Here is a 16,701-nt window from a genome sequence, read left to right as displayed (position 1 = left end):
TGGGCAGGACTCGCATTTCAGCAGCTTCCCTTAATGCAGAGCACGGGCTCTCGGCCATGCAGGCTTCAGCAGTCGCGGTATGTGGGATCAGGGGTTGTGGCTCCTTAGCTCAAGAGCACAGGCTCAATAGTTGTGGTGTCCAGAGCTCAGCTGCTGTGTGCCGTGAGGGCTCCTCCCTGATCAGTGTTCAAGCCCCTGTATCCTGCATTGACAGGCCAATTCTCTACCACTGAGCCACCAGGGAAGCCCCTGTTGGGGCCCAGAGGGATGGTACCGGGAGGGAGGAGGGAGGGGGGTTCAGGATGGGGAGCACATGTATACCTGTGGCGGATTCATGTCGATGTATGGCAAAACCAGTACAATACTGTAAAGTAATTAACCTCCAATTAAAATAAATACATTTATATTTTAAAAAAGAATTTGAGAGAAGGAAAAAATAAAATACAGTGAAAATAAGCAAGTTTTAAGTTAGATTAGAAAGACAATCTTCATTACGTTCCCACTAGTCTTAACATTGGAACAGTGTTAAGGAAAAATTTTTTTCCAGCACAGTAGATTCTTTCAAAAAATATTCTTTATTACAATGTGTTTCAAAAATATGACTTCTAGGAATTTATCCTAGGAAAACAAACAAAAAAAACCTGACAGACAATAACACTGTTGGAGGCATTGTATGAAATAATGAAATAATGGGAAAGACGGACTCTCGAGCAAGGCTGCCTGAGTTCACATCTTGTGACTGACTGCCTCTTACTAGCTGTGTGAGCATCACTGTGCCTCAGTTGCTCATCTGTCAGATAAGGACAAGTATAGCCACAGGGATGTTATGAAGGTTAAATGAGTCCAAGTGGAAATGTGGTAAGAAGATCTAGTGCTAGCTGTTATTATATGCAAATATTCCATATTCATATTTTTAACAGCGAAAGTTATAACAAACTTAATGTTTAAAAATATTGGAATGATTAAATACATCATAGTCCACGTATGTTGGTGATGGACAGGGAGGCCTACGTGCTGCAGTCCATGGGGTCACAAAGAGTCGGACATGACTGAGCAAGTGAGCTACTACTACTACCACATACAGCATTCTGAAACCACTGTAAGGCTTCAATAATAGGAAATAGTAAGAAAATTTTAAAAATATAAACATTCAAATCCTTTATTAATTCTGGAAAAAACAGGAGTTACATATGAGAGACATGATCATAACGTACATGTTTAGTATAATGTAGATAATCTAAGTATAATGTAATCTAAGTATAATGTAGATACTAGATATTGAGCTAATTAAAAGTGCAAATTAACTAAGGCATACCTTGGACATATTGTGGGCTTGGTTCCAGACCACCACAATACAGCAAACATTGCTATAAAGCAAGTCACACTAATTTTTCTGGTTTCCAAGAGCATCAGTTATATTTACAGTAGTATGTAGCCTAACTGTGCACTAGTATTGTCTAAAACAAATGCACATACCTTAGTTAAAAGTGCTTTATTGCTGAAAAATGCTAACCATCATGTGAACTTTTAGCAAGTTTGTGCTGGTGGAGGATCTTGCCTTTTGATGACTATTGACTAACCAGGATGGTGGTACCTGAAGGTTGGGCTAGCTTTGTCAATTTCTTAAAATAAGACAACAATGAAGTTGGCCACATTGATTGACTCTCCATTTCATGAATGATTTCTCAACAGAATGCAATGATTTTGACAGCAGTTACCTACAGAACTTCTTTCAAAATTGGAGTAAGTCCTCTCAAAATCGGCCACTTCTTTATCAACAAAGTTTATGTAATATTCTAAATCCTTTATTGTCTTCTCAACAACCTTCACAGCATCCTCATCAGGTGTAGATTCTATCTCAAGAAGCTACTTTCTTTGTGCATCCCTAAGAAGCAACTTCCATTTCTTAACATTTTTAGATTGCAGCAATTCAGTCTTATCTTCAAGCTCCACTTTCAATTTTGCTTTAGCTGCTATTTTCACCATGCCTGTGGTTACTTCATCCACTGAAGTCTTGAACAATTCAAAGTCATCCATGAGGGTTGGAATCAACATCTTCCAAACTCCTACCAAAGTTGACATTTGGATCTCTTCACTAATGTTCTTCATGGAGTCTGAAGCAGTGATCCTCTTCAGAAGGTTTTCAATTTAATTTGCCCAGATTCATTGGAGAAATCACTATCAACTAAAGTTTCAAAAATTAGATTTGAAACTCAAAATTACTTATAAGCCATGGGCTGAAGAATGGATGTTGTGTTAGCTAGCATGAAAACAATATTAATATCATTATATATCTCCATCAGACCTCTTGGGTGACTAGCTGCATTGTCAGTGAGCAGTAATATTTTGAAAGGAGTCTTTCAAAACTGCAGACATGGTGAAAAAGCAGCAGAAGCATAATTATAATTGGAGCCTGAAGATGAGACTGAATTGCTGCAGTCTTACACTAACAAACAAACAAAAAGTCCCTCAGTCGTGTCTGACTCTTTGCAACCCCTGGGCTACACAATCCATGGAATTCTCTATGCTAGAATACTGGAGTGGGTAGCCTTTCCCTTCTCCAGGGGATCTTCCCAACCCAGGGATCGAACCTAGGTTTCCCACATTGCAAGCAGATTCTTTACAAGCTGAGCCACAAGGGAAGCCCAATTCCACAATGGAATCTTACAATAAATGTTAAAAAATGAACAGTTGCTTCTTGTGGATAAGTAAAGTAATTTCTTGGGATAGAATCTTCACCTGGTAAGGATGCTGTGAAGATTGTTGAGAGGAATCTTTTGAAATAGGAAAGAAATCTTTTCTGAATGGTCTCAATTTTAAATATTCAATGAACCATGCTGCTAATAGATGTACTGTCATCCAGCACACCTATGTGTTTCATTTATAGAGAAGGCAGAGTAGGTTTAGCATAAACCTTAAAGGTCCTAAGAGTTTCAAATTGGTAAATAAGCGTTGGCTTCAACTTAAAATCCCCCACTGCATTAGACCCTAATAAGAGAGCCAATCTATCCTTTCAAGCATTTTTTGTTTTTAAATTAATTTATTTTTTAATTGAGGGATAATTGCTTAACAGAATTTTGTTGTTTTCTGTCCATCCTCAACATGAATTAGCCATAGGTATACATATATCCCCTCCCTTTCGAACCTCCAACCTTTGAAGCCAGGCAGTGACTTCACCTCTCTTGCTGTGAAATCTTAGATATTATTTTTCCCGAAAAAGCTGGTTTCATCTACACTGAAAATTTGTTGTGTAGTGGAGCCACCTTCACTGTTTATCTTAGCTAGATTTTATGGATAACTTGCTGCAGCTTCAACAACAGCATTTGCTGCTTTACTTTGTACTTTTATGGTATGAAGTTGGCTTCTTTCCTTAAACCTCATGAACAAACTTCTGTTATCTTCAAACATTTTTTCTGCAGCTTCCTCATTTCTCTCAGCCTTCAAAACATTGAAGAGAGTCAGGCTTTTGTTCTGGATTAGGCTTTGGCTTAAGGGAAGATTGTGGCTGGTTTGATCTATCTAGATCACTAAAACTTTCTCCTTATCGACCATAAGGGTGTTTCACTTTCTTATCACTTGTGTGTTCACTGGAGTGGCACTTTCCATTTTTTTTCAAGAACTATTCCTTTGCATTCACAACTTGGGTAACTGTTTGCTTCAAGAAGACTAGGTTTCTGCCTGTCTCAGCTTTGGACATGACTTCTTTACCAAGCTTCATCATTTATAGCTTTTGATTTAAATTTGAGAGACACATCACTCTTTTCCTTTCATTTGAACACTCAGAAGCCACTATAGGGTTATTAACTGGCCTAATTTCAATATTGTTGTGTCTCGGGGAATGAGGAGGTGCAAAGAGGGAAAGAAATGAGGGAAAGGCCAACGGGTAGAGCAGTCAGAACAGATACAATATTTATGGATTAACTTTTCCATTTTATATGGATGTGGTTCATGGTGTCCCAAAACAGTCAACAGTAACATCAAAGATTTCCTGGTCACAAATCAAGGTAACAAATATAATAATAATGGAAACATTTGAAATATTGCTAGAATTACCAAAATGTGACACAGCAAATGCTGTTGGAAAAACTGAGCTGATAGACTTGGTTGACACAAGGTTGCTACAGAATTTCAATTTGTAAAAATAAGCAGTATCTTCAAAGAGCAGTGAAAAGAGGTCAGCTTATATGTTGGAAAGAAGGATACTTAGATAAGATGTAATTAAGTAAGAGAAACTAAATCTACATCTTCCACAGTGGTGAGTAAAGCTTACAATGGGAAATCAAAAAGTGAAAAAGTAAGCTTGCTATTCACAGAATATAAAATGTATTCATCAGTATATAATAAGACTAATGCCGCATTAATAAGGCTCTTATTTACCACTCTCATGCCAGGACACCCAGTCCTAAGTACTTTTCTGAATTTATTTCTGCAAAAGTAGAACAAAAGCCGATTATCTAGACACTTCTGAATAGCTCAGGCTAACAGATCCTTAGATCAATTACGGGTCATATTTTATGGGCCCTAAAACAGAAATGAACACAGCATGCTTAAAAAACTGAAAGAAGGCTCATGTGGTTTGTGCACTATGAAATAAATTTTATTATACAAAGTTCAGAGGCTATTTGGATGTGTGATGAGAATAAAACTTTCAAAAGATATCTGAATGCTACTTTATGATATCTGTTATGTGAGTGAAAAATCAGTATGTATGTATTATTGCAGATTATCATTAGGTACAGACAAATTAAGCCTAATGAATATAGGAATTATGGATTGAAAGTGTAGGGAGAATCATATATTTCTTTTTTTTTTCCCAGTATTCCTAAATTAAGCCAAAATATAGAAACTTATGCTCCTTCAGAAGTAGTGGCAAGAAAGAATCTTCCTATCCTTCCATGTCACTCTCGCATACCTATATTGATTGCTGAATCTGCAGGTGGGATTGTGGCATGCAGAGCTCCAACTTCTTTCTATCTCTGTGCTCCATGAAGTAAGTGAACCTAGGTTACAGGTCATGCTAGACTGGAGGTCTGCCTGACTTGCTCCTGGTTCTTAGGGTCTCATTTAGTCTAGAGAAACCTTCATGCCTCATGTAGCTGCCTAAGAAGTTACAACAAAAGATGTAGAACAACCCAGCTGACACCTGCATAATATAAACTCTGGATTAAGAATCTCTATAGCAAAAGTCCAAAACAGAACAGTGTAAAACAGAAACATTCAAAAGGTCTTCTTGGTATAGATTTTGCCATGTATGCTCATGTCATAATCAAAGGGTTAATCTGAATTTCCAAAGGAAACAAAGTTTTCTAAACCACTAAATTTTATTATGTACCTATGAAACAACTCGGAGAAGGCAATGGCACCCCACTCCAGTACTGTTGCCTGGAAAATTCTGTAGGCTGGAGTCCATGGGGTCACGAAGAGTCGAACACGATTGAGCGACTTCACTTTCACTTTTCACTTTCATGCATTAGAGAAGGAAATGGCAACCCACTCCAGTGTTCTTGCCTGGAGAATCCCAGGGACGGGGCAGCCTGGTGGGCTGCCATCTATGGGGTCGCACAGAGTCGGACACGACTGAAGTGACTTAGCAGTAGCAGCATGAAACAACTTGCATGCCAAGAACTTAAATTTTGTACTCTATATCCCTGAGAGTGTACTCAATTTAACTCAGTTTTTGTTTGATTGTTTTCTTGTATTGTCCTCAGCCATTCATTGAAGTCTTATGTAGCATCACAATTTAGTTATCATAACCACGGAAATACATTGTGGGATGCATTGGGCCCATACATAGAGAGAAGCATGTGTAGGCTAAGTAGCAGAAATCCTAGGATTCCTCACCTTGGGCATGCAGGAGGTGACCTAAGGGCAAAGTTTGTTAAAGGCCAAGATGCTAACTGTAAAGTTAGCGGCACTGAAGATGGATTTGTCTTGTAAGCAAGAATTCCAGGAATTATTAGGAAATGGGATTCTGTTAATAGTCAGGTATTCTAAAAATGTTTTCTCATAATGCCTGAACATTATATAAAATTGTGAAATTTGAGTTCTGCAAAATGTGTGTAGAACAAAAGTTATGTTAATTAGTTTGTATTCATGATATTCCTTACTCAAGGAGAATATTGCTGTTACCAGATTAATATTTCTCTTTTTTTCTCTCCCTCAAATTAAAAAGATTCTAGCTTATTAAAGATTGACTAAATTGAGTTTCATAATAAAAGGAGAGAAAAGGAAGTGGAGGAGAAGAAAAAAAAAATTTGTTGGGGATGGAGGAAGAGTGATGACTCTACATGTCAAATAGGAAGGGGGTTGTAAGGGGAATGTTATAAATCTTGATGAGAATTATACATTTTGATTCTCTTCAGAATCCTCTGAAAAATATAAGCTAATGGTTTTCAACTGTCTTGAAAACAGTTTAGTTGCTGAACTGTATCTGGTTGACTTCTAAATGATTTGGACACACCTACCAATCTAAGTAACATTGCATCTGTAAATCAGTAGATAAATGTATTTATACCTATAAATAGATAGCTAACCCTATTTCACTTTAGCAAAATATTCATAAGCATTGCTATAATATATCCAGGATGAAAACTGAGAAACAGCTGAAAATGTGTTTTTCCTCAGCAATGATTTTTCTAACAATATTATCGCCAATCTCAAGCTGATCATTTAATTTATCCAATACTTAGCCGTGCATCTCTACAGATTTTTCTTATTTAAGAATCCTTGGAACAGTGTGTTGCATTTTTATGTTTTAAGCTCTCTTGATACTGAAACTGGATTTGCCTTTCAGGAATCATCTGGCAACTTTGGGCTTTAGTAATTCTAAGCCATCTTATGTATTCTATAAACTGATAAGCTACTAAGGAAAATTCTCATATACAAAATTTTGAAGCCAGCTGTTTTCCATTTTCATGTTTCATGTACAAACTTGCTTACAAGGCACCAAAATAGAATTATGTGACTCATAAGGAAATACTTTCTCATATTCTGAAGGCTGTTAGAAAATAATCATTGACCATGACCAACTTATTTTCTTGGAGAAGGGAGACAAATTCATGAAGTAATATAGCTCATGTGAACTTTCGGTTCACACTTTTCTAGAAACAAGACTTTAAAACATATATTACTCTAATACCACCTCAGAGCTAAGTTCTTTTCTGCAGTCTGGGTTAATTCACTGCTTATCTCTTCATCATTTCCAAAATTGTTTAGATTCCTATTTAGCTCGACTGCTTACGTGTGAATACAGTTACTATTGCTGTACCTTCAAGAAAGACCTTGCCATTTAGTTGCAAGGTTAGCTGACAGCCTCCAGCTGTTAGTGCCTGGAGGATGGGCCTCACTTTCAAGCCAAGGTCAAGTACTCCCAGAGTAACTCCCTGCCAATGACGGAGCAGAATGAGGACAGCAGAGCCTGGCGATTTCTGCAGTGAAAGGCTTACCCGATGTGCCAGCTGTGCTCCTAAGTTATCCTTTGGGTTGACTAAGACTGTCATAAATACATTATAATCCAAGTCTCTCTCTGCCCAGTCCTGCTTCCTATGATCCTGGGCATTATCTCTCACTAAATCTCTTACACTACTAACTTCATTTCAGCATCTGACCAGAGATTATGAAAGACTCCATACATCCAGCATCAAAACTACATGTCTGAACCTTATTTGCACAGTTGATGATGTGAGAGGAAAGAACTCTGGAGTCATGGCCAGAGGTTATGGGTTTAATTCTTGTTGGTTACATTTTCTAACTTTCTGCCTGGTGAAATCACTTAACCTTTCTAGTAATTAGTGTCTTCATCAGTAAAATTAGTAAATATCTCCTTGTCCAGATGATAGTTTGAGGCTAAAATGAACGTAAGTATGGTGATGGGATTTTGAGAAATGTTCCAATACTTGTGTTTATTCCCTGGTGGCTCAGATGGTAAAGAATCTGCCTGCAATGCTGGAGACCCGGGTTTGATCTCTGGGTTGGGAAGACCCTTTGGAGAAGGGAATGGCAACCTATTTTTGCCTGGAAAAATCCCATGAGCAGAGAAGCTTGGTGGGCTACGTCCATGGAATTGCAAAGAACTGGACATGACTGAGTGACCAACACTAGTAGTGCTGAGTGAAGCAAATGATCATCAGACTCTACCTTGTTGTCTGCAGATCTCACTCTCATCCCATCCTGTCAGTGTTTTTGTCCTTAAGGTATTAGAGAAATGGATCCGTTCATACACTGACACTCATCAGTTCAGTTCAGTTCAGTTCAGTCGTGTCCGACTCTTTGTGACCCCATGAATCGCAGCACGCCAGGCCTCTCTGTCCATCACCAACTCCTGGAGTTCACTCAGACTCATGTCCATTGAGTCCGTGATGCCATCCAGCCATCTCATCCTGGGTTGTCCCCTTCTCCTCCTGCCCCCAATCCCTCTCAGCATCAGAGTCTTTTCCAATGAGTCAACTCTTTGCATGAGGTGGCCAAAGTACTGGAGCTTCAGCTTCAGCATCATTCCTTCCAAAGAACACCCAGGGCTGATCTCCTTCAGAATGGACTGGTTGGATCTCCTTGCAGTCCAAGGGACTCTCAAGACTCTTCTCCAACACCACAGTTCAAAACCATCAACTCTTCGGTGCTCAGCCTTCTTCACAGTCCGACTCTCACATCCATACATGATCACTGGAAAACCATAGCCTTGACTAGACGGACCTTAGTTGGCAAAGTAATGTCTCTGTTTTTGAATATCCTATCTAGGTTGGTCATAACTTTTCTTCCAAGGAGTAAGCGTCTTTTAATTTCATGGCTGCAGCCACCATCTGCAGTGATTTTGGAGCCCAGAAAAATAAAGTCTGACACTCAGAAAATACTATTTCTCCAGTCTTTTAAGGCATGGTGGGTATATTTCCAGTTCATCATTTGTACAAAAATGTCCAAGCAGAGTGACAAAGTGCTGAGAAATCAAACATGAATAACATAGGATTTCTGCACTTACCTTTCTCCAAGTCTAGCAAGGAAATATGCAATGTCAACAGTCACAGACAAACTGTAAGAAAGAGAAGTAGGCCCATAAGTTACCATGATAGCACAAGTAAGTGTGCTTAGTCACTCAATCATGTGTCTGACTCTTTGTGACACCATGGACATAGCCTACCAGGCCCTTCTGTCCATGGGGCTTCTCCAGATAAGAATACTGGGGTGGGTTCCAAACATTCTCCAGGGGATCTTCCCAACCCAGGGATCAAACCCAGGTCTCCTGCATTGCAAGCAGATTCTTTACCATCTGAGCCACCAGGGAAGCGTGAGGGAAGCACAAGGAAGGATTGATCATCTTTCAGGTGTCAAGGTGACTACATTAAGGAGGTGACATTTAATCTTAATGTGAATGCATCACCCCAACAAAAGCAAACTGTGGAAAAAGGAGGTAGGTGAACTGGCATTTACAAAGGGCTGGAGTTACAATAGAGCAAGATTCTTTCAAGTAATTTAATTTCTTATATATATAATGTTGCTATATATGGTGTTTGTGTAAGACAAAAAGCCACGAGTATAGGGGAGAGATGGGAGTATAAAAAAGCAATAAGGTGATCAGGTCATGGGGCCCCTTATACATTACACTAAACTTTGAATTTGATGGAATGGAAAACAGAGGACTGTATTTTTAAGAGATAAGATTAGCTCTTTTACACTGAAGGAATTTTACTCTCACAGTAGCATAGAGATGGAATATATGTAGCAAATGAAGAGATAAAAACTATAATTATGAAATCATGATAGTGGTGACAGTTCTACCCACCCCCCCTCCCCTCTCCAAAAAAAAAGACAAGTGACATCAGTGACATACATCGGTCACTAATTGGGTGTAGTAGAGGGAGTGATATAAGGCTGAAGAGAACAATCCTGAAGTGGCTTTCTGATTTCTAGGCTTAGATTTGATCATGACAATGAAGAAGAGGGGAGACAGTTTTTATTTATGTTTTTATTTTTGGAAGGAGTGTGGGTTAAAGTTCAGTTCAGGATGTAATAAATCTGAGTTGTCCTCGAGATATCCTGAGATGTGCCTGTGCAGTGGGTTTTACTTCTCTTACTCTGGAGCTTTTCTGGGCTTCAGTCTAGGTTGGCAACTTCAAGAGACTTGGGAATCAACAATATGGAAATGAAGATTAAAATCATAGGAGTCTATCCATTTGTCTAGAGGCGAAGGACAGCGATAAAAACGTGAATTCTCATGTCACCATAAAAAAAAGTTTTAAAAAGAGGAAATCTACTTGTAACACAAATTGAAAAATGGTTCACTTCTTTTTCCACAAAACTGATTGAGTATATTTCTGCCTTTTTGCCCGATGAAAACATTCAATTATATGGGTTGAAGAAAAGTCTTTATTTAATAATACATTTCCTTAAATTCACTATTTTGAGTGAGTTCAAAATATATTTCTTGAACTACCATGAATTTTGACATAAAAACAAGTTCAAGTAATTCTATTTCCCCCGTTTAACGTTTCAAGGTAAACTTCAGAGGTGACAACCTGAACTACAGCTTAGGGATAATGCTGCTGGCAGCTGTGGCTCTTAATCTTCAGGTTTGGAACCTTGGTTTCTCCAGCTTTGTCCCTAACGTTCACTCCTGGGAGCCAATCAGGAACCCAAGGGAGGCAGGATTGCCTGCGTCACCAGTCCCAGCAAACAGATGGCATCCCTTGCTCTTGTTTCCAAATAAAAATGAAAACAGGAAATGCAATATTCTTCTCTTTACAGAGCAAGCTTCTAACTTGAATAAAGCAAGTTCTCTTGGAAACAAAACAATTAAGACACAATTATCTGTACGTATAACACCTTCTTTGGGTCTTACAAGTTATTTGGTATCATATTAGATGAGCACATGGCACTTTAACTGCCTTTACTTTAAGCGTTGCTGCCTTACAAATGGCTGTGAAAAGAAGAGAGGCGAAAAGCAAAGGAGAAAAGGAAAGATATAAGCATCTGAATGCAGAGTTACAGAGAATAGCAAGAAGAGATAAGAAAACCTTCTTTAGTGATCAAAGAAATAGAGGAAAAGAACAGAATGGGAAAGACTAGAGATCTCTTCAAGAAAATTAGAGATACCAAGGGAACATTTCATGCAAAGATGGGCTCGATAAAGGACAGAAATGGTATGGACCTAACAGAAGCAGAAGATATTAAGAAGAGGTGGCAAGAATACACAGAAGAACTGTACAAAAAAGATCTTCACGACTCAGATAATCGTGATGGTGTGATCACTCATCTAGAGCCAGACATCCTGGAACGTGAAGTCAAGTGGGCCTTAGAAAGCATCACTACGAACAAAGCTAGTGGAGGTGATGGAACTCCAGTTGAGCTAATTCAAATCCTGAAAGATGGTGCTGTGAAAGTGCTGCACTCAATATGCCAGCAAGTTTGGAAAACTCAGCAGTGGCCACAGGACTGGAAAAGGTCAGGTTTCATTCCAATTCCAAAGAAAGGCAATGCCAAAGAATGCTCAAACTACCGCACAATTGCACTCATCTCACATGCTAGTAAAGTAATGCTCAAAATTCTCCAAGCCAGGCTTCAGCAATATGTGAACTGTGAATTTCCTGATGTTCAAGCTGGTTTTAAAAAAGGCAAAGGAACCAGAGATCAAATTGCCAGCATCCGCTGGATCATGGAAAAAGCAAGAGAGTTCCAGAAAAACATCTATTTCTGCTTTATTGACTATGCCAAAGCCTTTGACTGTGTGGATCACGATAAACTGTGGAAAATTCTGGAAGATATGGGAATAAGACCACCTAACCTGCCTCTTGAGAAATCTGTATGTAGGTCAGGAAGCAACAGTTAGAACTGGACATGGAACAACAGACTGGTTCCAAATAGGAAAAGGGGTATGTCAAGGCTGTATGTTGTCACCCTGCTTATTTAACTTATATGCAGAGTACATCATGAGAAACGCTGGACTGGAAGAAACACAAGCTGGAATCAAGATTGCTGGGAGAAATATCAATAACCTCAGATATGCAGATGATACCACCCTTATGGCAGAAAGTGAAGAGAAGCTAAAAAGCCGCTTGATGAAAGTGAAAGAGGAGAGTGAAAAAGTTGGCTTAAAGCTCAAGATTCAGAAAACGAAGATCATGGCATCTGGTCCCATTACTTCATGGGACATAGATGGGGAAACAGTGGAAACAGTGTCAGACTTTATTTTTTTGAGCTCCAAAATCACTGCAGATAGTGATTGCAGCCATGAAATTAAAAGACGCCTACTCCTTGGAAGAAAAGTTATGACCAACCTAGATAGTATATTCAAAAGCAGAGACATTACTTTGCCGACTAAGGTCTGTCTAGCCAAAGCTATGGTTTTTTCAGTGGTCATGTATGGATGTGAGAGTTGGACTATGAAGAAAGCTGAGCACTGAAGAATTGATGCTTTTGAACTGTGGTGTTGGAAAAGACTCTTGAGAGTCCCTTGGACTGCAAGGAGATCCAACCAGTCCATTCTGAAGGAGATCAACCCTGGGATTTCTTTGGAATGAATGATGCTAAAGCTGAAACTCCAGTACTTTGGCCACCTCATGCGAAGAGTTGACTCATTGGAAAAGACTCTGATGCTAGGAGGGATTGGGGGCAGGAGGAGAAGGGGACGACCGAGAATGAGATGGCTGGATGGCATCACTGACTCGCTGGACGTGAGTCTGAGTGAACTCCGGGAGTTGGTGATGGACAGGGAGGCCTGGCATGCTGCGATTCATGGGGTCGCGAAGAGTCGGACACAACTGAGCGACTGAACTCAGCTCAACTCATGGCAAAGTCAAACACTTGTACTATGTTTTAAACAACTGACTGAGAAGATCACAAACACATTTTCCTACCTTTTAGTAACTAGCATTTATCATTAGCATGGATTTAAAGTCATAGTTTAGACTGATGCAACGTGAAGGATTTATTACCAGAATGTCTTTCAATATATTCTAGATGTCTATTTCCATTTAACTAATAGAAAGAAGCCTTGAGTTTCTCTGAACACAAACTATTTACTAGGTGCTTTTAAAACACAAAACTATGCATTTCATGTCTTGTTTCTGATAGATTTCCATCATTATTTTCAAATATACTTATGATATTGCTTAATTTCCTTGTGCTTAACTTATAGGCAAGGCTGGAACCTGTGCTCTGGGCAGTTTACTAGTTCTTCTAACTACAGTCTTGAAGTCTTATAATGCCATAAATAGGTTAGGTAGACATAAGATAAAATAATTCTGTCTAGATACAGGGAAATGTAATTTATATTTAATTATCCCTTTCTTTGACCTCTCAAGGACACCAAATGATGAGCAGATATAGAAAGATACTGATATTAAAAAAAGTATTCCATAAGTGTTGGCTATGTGACATTTCTGCAAATGTTTCTATTTGTTTTGCAAATGCTTTTTAATAAACATTCTGGAATAATTTGAAGAAAAATGAAGATGCTTTTGGGAGTGAGAGGGATGCTTTGGACATCATATTCCAAATTTTTATCATCTCTTCAAGTATGACCTACATCATTTATGGATAATAATATAAAGAAGAAAAGAAAGGTATGATATCATCCAAGTCTGCCTTTATGTAGGAGATCTGACCACACAGTGAACAAATAAACAGGTATGTATACCAGGTATAAGCTTCCCAGGTGGCTCAGCACTATAGAGATTGCCTATCAATGCAGGAGATACAGGTTCCATCCCTGTGTTGGGAAGATACCCTAGAGAAGGAAATGGCAACCCACTCCAGTATTCTTGCCTGGAAAATCCTATGGGTAGAGGAGCCTGGTGGGCTACAGTCCACGGGGTTGCAAAGAGTCAGAAATGACTGAGTGACTGAGCACACAGCACATAAACCAGGTAGCTTATTTTTACTATTTTTTTTCCTGGTTTCAACTTACTCAAAATACACATCACCATAAAAATGTCAAATTAATCATTTAAAAAGTTTGAGTGATTTATTTTTCAGTGTGATTCCGTGATGTCTGACTCATGAGAAAAGAACTTATTGCATAGAAATATTCAGGGGGTAGACATAATTGTGGGGGTTTTGTTTAAGTATGTTAGTTGCAAAACCCCTTAAAATCTAAAGCTGGATATTTAAAGAAAGCTCATCAAATACAAATAAGACATTGTTTAAGGAGGCTTTGCGGCAAAGGTCCTATAATTATACATTTTTAAGAAAACTTCAGCACATTTTATAGACTGTTAACCTTGATAAGCTAGATTTTAAACTATAAAAGTCAAATCATGGCTGATTGTTGGAAAATGAGTTAAAATATAAATAAATGAAAAAGAAAGCAAAGTCAGTAAGGTATTTAAATGGTCACTTCCTATTTTAAGTTTTTGAGCAGTTAGGTAAACATGACTCTTTGACTCTATCTCATTCTCCCCAAAAGAATTGATATCATTAAGTACTGAGAAGAGCTAAAACATCAAAAGTCAGTGGGAGATCATATATTTCTGTGCTGGAAGAAACAGAATAACTGAAAAGATGGCCAGACTGTATGGAATCAATTATACCTGGCAATAAAACTAAGAGGATAGCATTTCTTTTGTGCAATAGTTTCCACATTGGTTCCAGCAATTTATGCATCATTAGTAACATCTGTGACAGAAAAAAAAATCAGTTAAGCTAAAGCCGGTTAAAAATGAAGACCAAATCAGTTAAAGCAAGGAAGAAAGGACCGAGAGACAGAGACAGAGAGGAAAAGCTTTGGCTCACCTGGTTTTCTTACTTCACCCCCAGTTTGCCCTAAGTTATTTCCAGGAACATGAGTTCACAAAGGAAGCTGGGGAGAGCTAGCTGCATGACATGTGTCTACCATATATATGCACTGGAATTTTCTAAATACAATCATATTTTCACTCCCTTTAGCAAAGTGGGGAGGGTGGCAATTCTTTGGATTATTTGCTTGTTTGCTGCAAACAAGCAGTTTGCTGCAAACTGCTGCTAAGTTGCTACGGTCATGTCCGACTCTGTGTGACCCCATAGATAGCAGCCTACCAGGTTCCTCCATCCCTGGGATTCTCCATGCAAGAACACTGGAGTGGGTTACCATTTTCCTTCTCCAGTGCATGAAAGTGAAAAGTGAAAGTGAAGTCGCTTAGTCGTGTCCGACTCTTTGCGACCCCATGAACTGCAGCCTACCCGGCTCTTCCGTCTATGGGATTTTCCAGGCAAGAGTACTGGAGTGGGATGCCATTGCCTTCTCCAATTTGCTTGTTTAGGGCTAATCAAACATGGACCAGTTTACTCCTTACTCCTGTTTGCTGTTTTGTATAAGAGCTACTCCTGCTGACAAACTGCATGTTGATCAGCAGATGTAAATTACATGTTACGGCAACATTTCCATCTGGATGTTCAATGTTCATCTTACTTCAGTTCAGTTCAGTCGCTCAGTCGTGTCTGACTCTGTGACCCCATGAATTGCAGCATGCCAGGCCTCCCTGTCCATCACCAACTCCTGGAGTTCACTCAGACTCACATCCAAGTCAGGGATGCCATCTAATCCTCTGTTGTCCCCTTCTCCTCCTGCCCACAATCCCTCCCAGCATCAGAGTCTTTTCCAATAAGTCAACTGTTCACATGAGGTGGCCAAAGTACTAGAGTTTCAGCTTTAGCATCATTCCTTCCAAAGAACACCCAGGTCTGATCTCCTTCAGAATGGACTGGTTGGATCTCCTTGCAGTCCAAGGGACTCTTAAGAGTCTTCTCCAACACCACAGTTCAAAAGCATCAATTCTTCTGCCCTCAGCCTTCTTCATAGTCCAAATCTCACATCCATACATGACCACTAGAAAAACCATAGCCTTGACTAGACGGACCTTAGTCGGCAAAGTAATGTCTCTGCTTTTGAATATACTATCTAGGTTGGTCATAACTTTTCTTCCAAGGAGTAAGTGTTTTTTAATTTCATGGCTGCAACCACCATCTGCAGTGATTTTGGAGCCCCCAAAAATAAAGTCTGACACTGTTTGCACTGTTTCCCCATCTATTTCCCATGAAGTGATGGGACTGGATGCCATGATCTTCATTTTCTGAATGTTGAGCTTTAAGCCAACTTTTTCGCTCTCCTCTTTCAAGCCTCATCAAGAGGCTTTTTAGTTCCTCTTCACTTTCTGCTGTAAGGGTGGTATCATCTACATATCTGAGGTTATTGATATTTCTCCTGGCAATCTTGATTCCAGCTTGTGTTTCTTCCAGTCCAGCGTTTCTCATGATGTACTCTGCATATAAGTTAAATAAGCAGGGTGACAATATACAGCCTTGACATACTCCTTTTCCTGTTTGGATCCAGTCTGTTGTTCCATGTCCATTTCTAACTGTGGCTTACTGACCTGCATATAGGTCTCTCAAAAGGCAGGTCAGGTGGTCTGGTATAGGTAGATAGTTTTTCATGGGAAGTAAATGCAATGACTAGTCCTTCAAGTAAACATTTTTCCCCCCTTTGGAGTCAAGTTCAATCCTAGTTTGTCACCCACACACTGGGCCTGGGTTTTCAGATAGCAGTTTTGTGGGCAAAATTTCAGTGGGAGTCCCACCTGACTGACAAGAGTATCGTGGCCCAAGCTGAATGCCTGAATGTTATCTTTAAAGCCATAGTTTCAACTGCAACCTTTCACGGTACCAGCACTAATGCTTCAAAGAAGCCTATGTTTCTCTAAGGATTTCACTGAAAGAAGAACACAAAGCATGTTCAAT

At 39.2% G+C, this 16,701-nt stretch overlaps 1 pseudogene; it reads right to left on the bottom strand.

The window, feature by feature from the left end:
* Positions 1-1,527: 1,527 nt before the first annotated feature.
* LOC114113104 (tigger transposable element-derived protein 1-like) lies at positions 1,528-9,060 on the bottom strand (annotated as a pseudogene).
* Positions 9,061-16,701: the final 7,641 nt, after the last annotated feature.

The sequence above is a fragment of the Ovis aries genome, chromosome 2 (assembly GCF_016772045.2).
Source record: "Ovis aries strain OAR_USU_Benz2616 breed Rambouillet chromosome 2, ARS-UI_Ramb_v3.0, whole genome shotgun sequence".
NCBI classification, from domain to species: Eukaryota; Metazoa; Chordata; class Mammalia; order Artiodactyla; family Bovidae; genus Ovis; species Ovis aries.
This window is presented reverse-complemented; position numbering and strand designations above follow the sequence as displayed.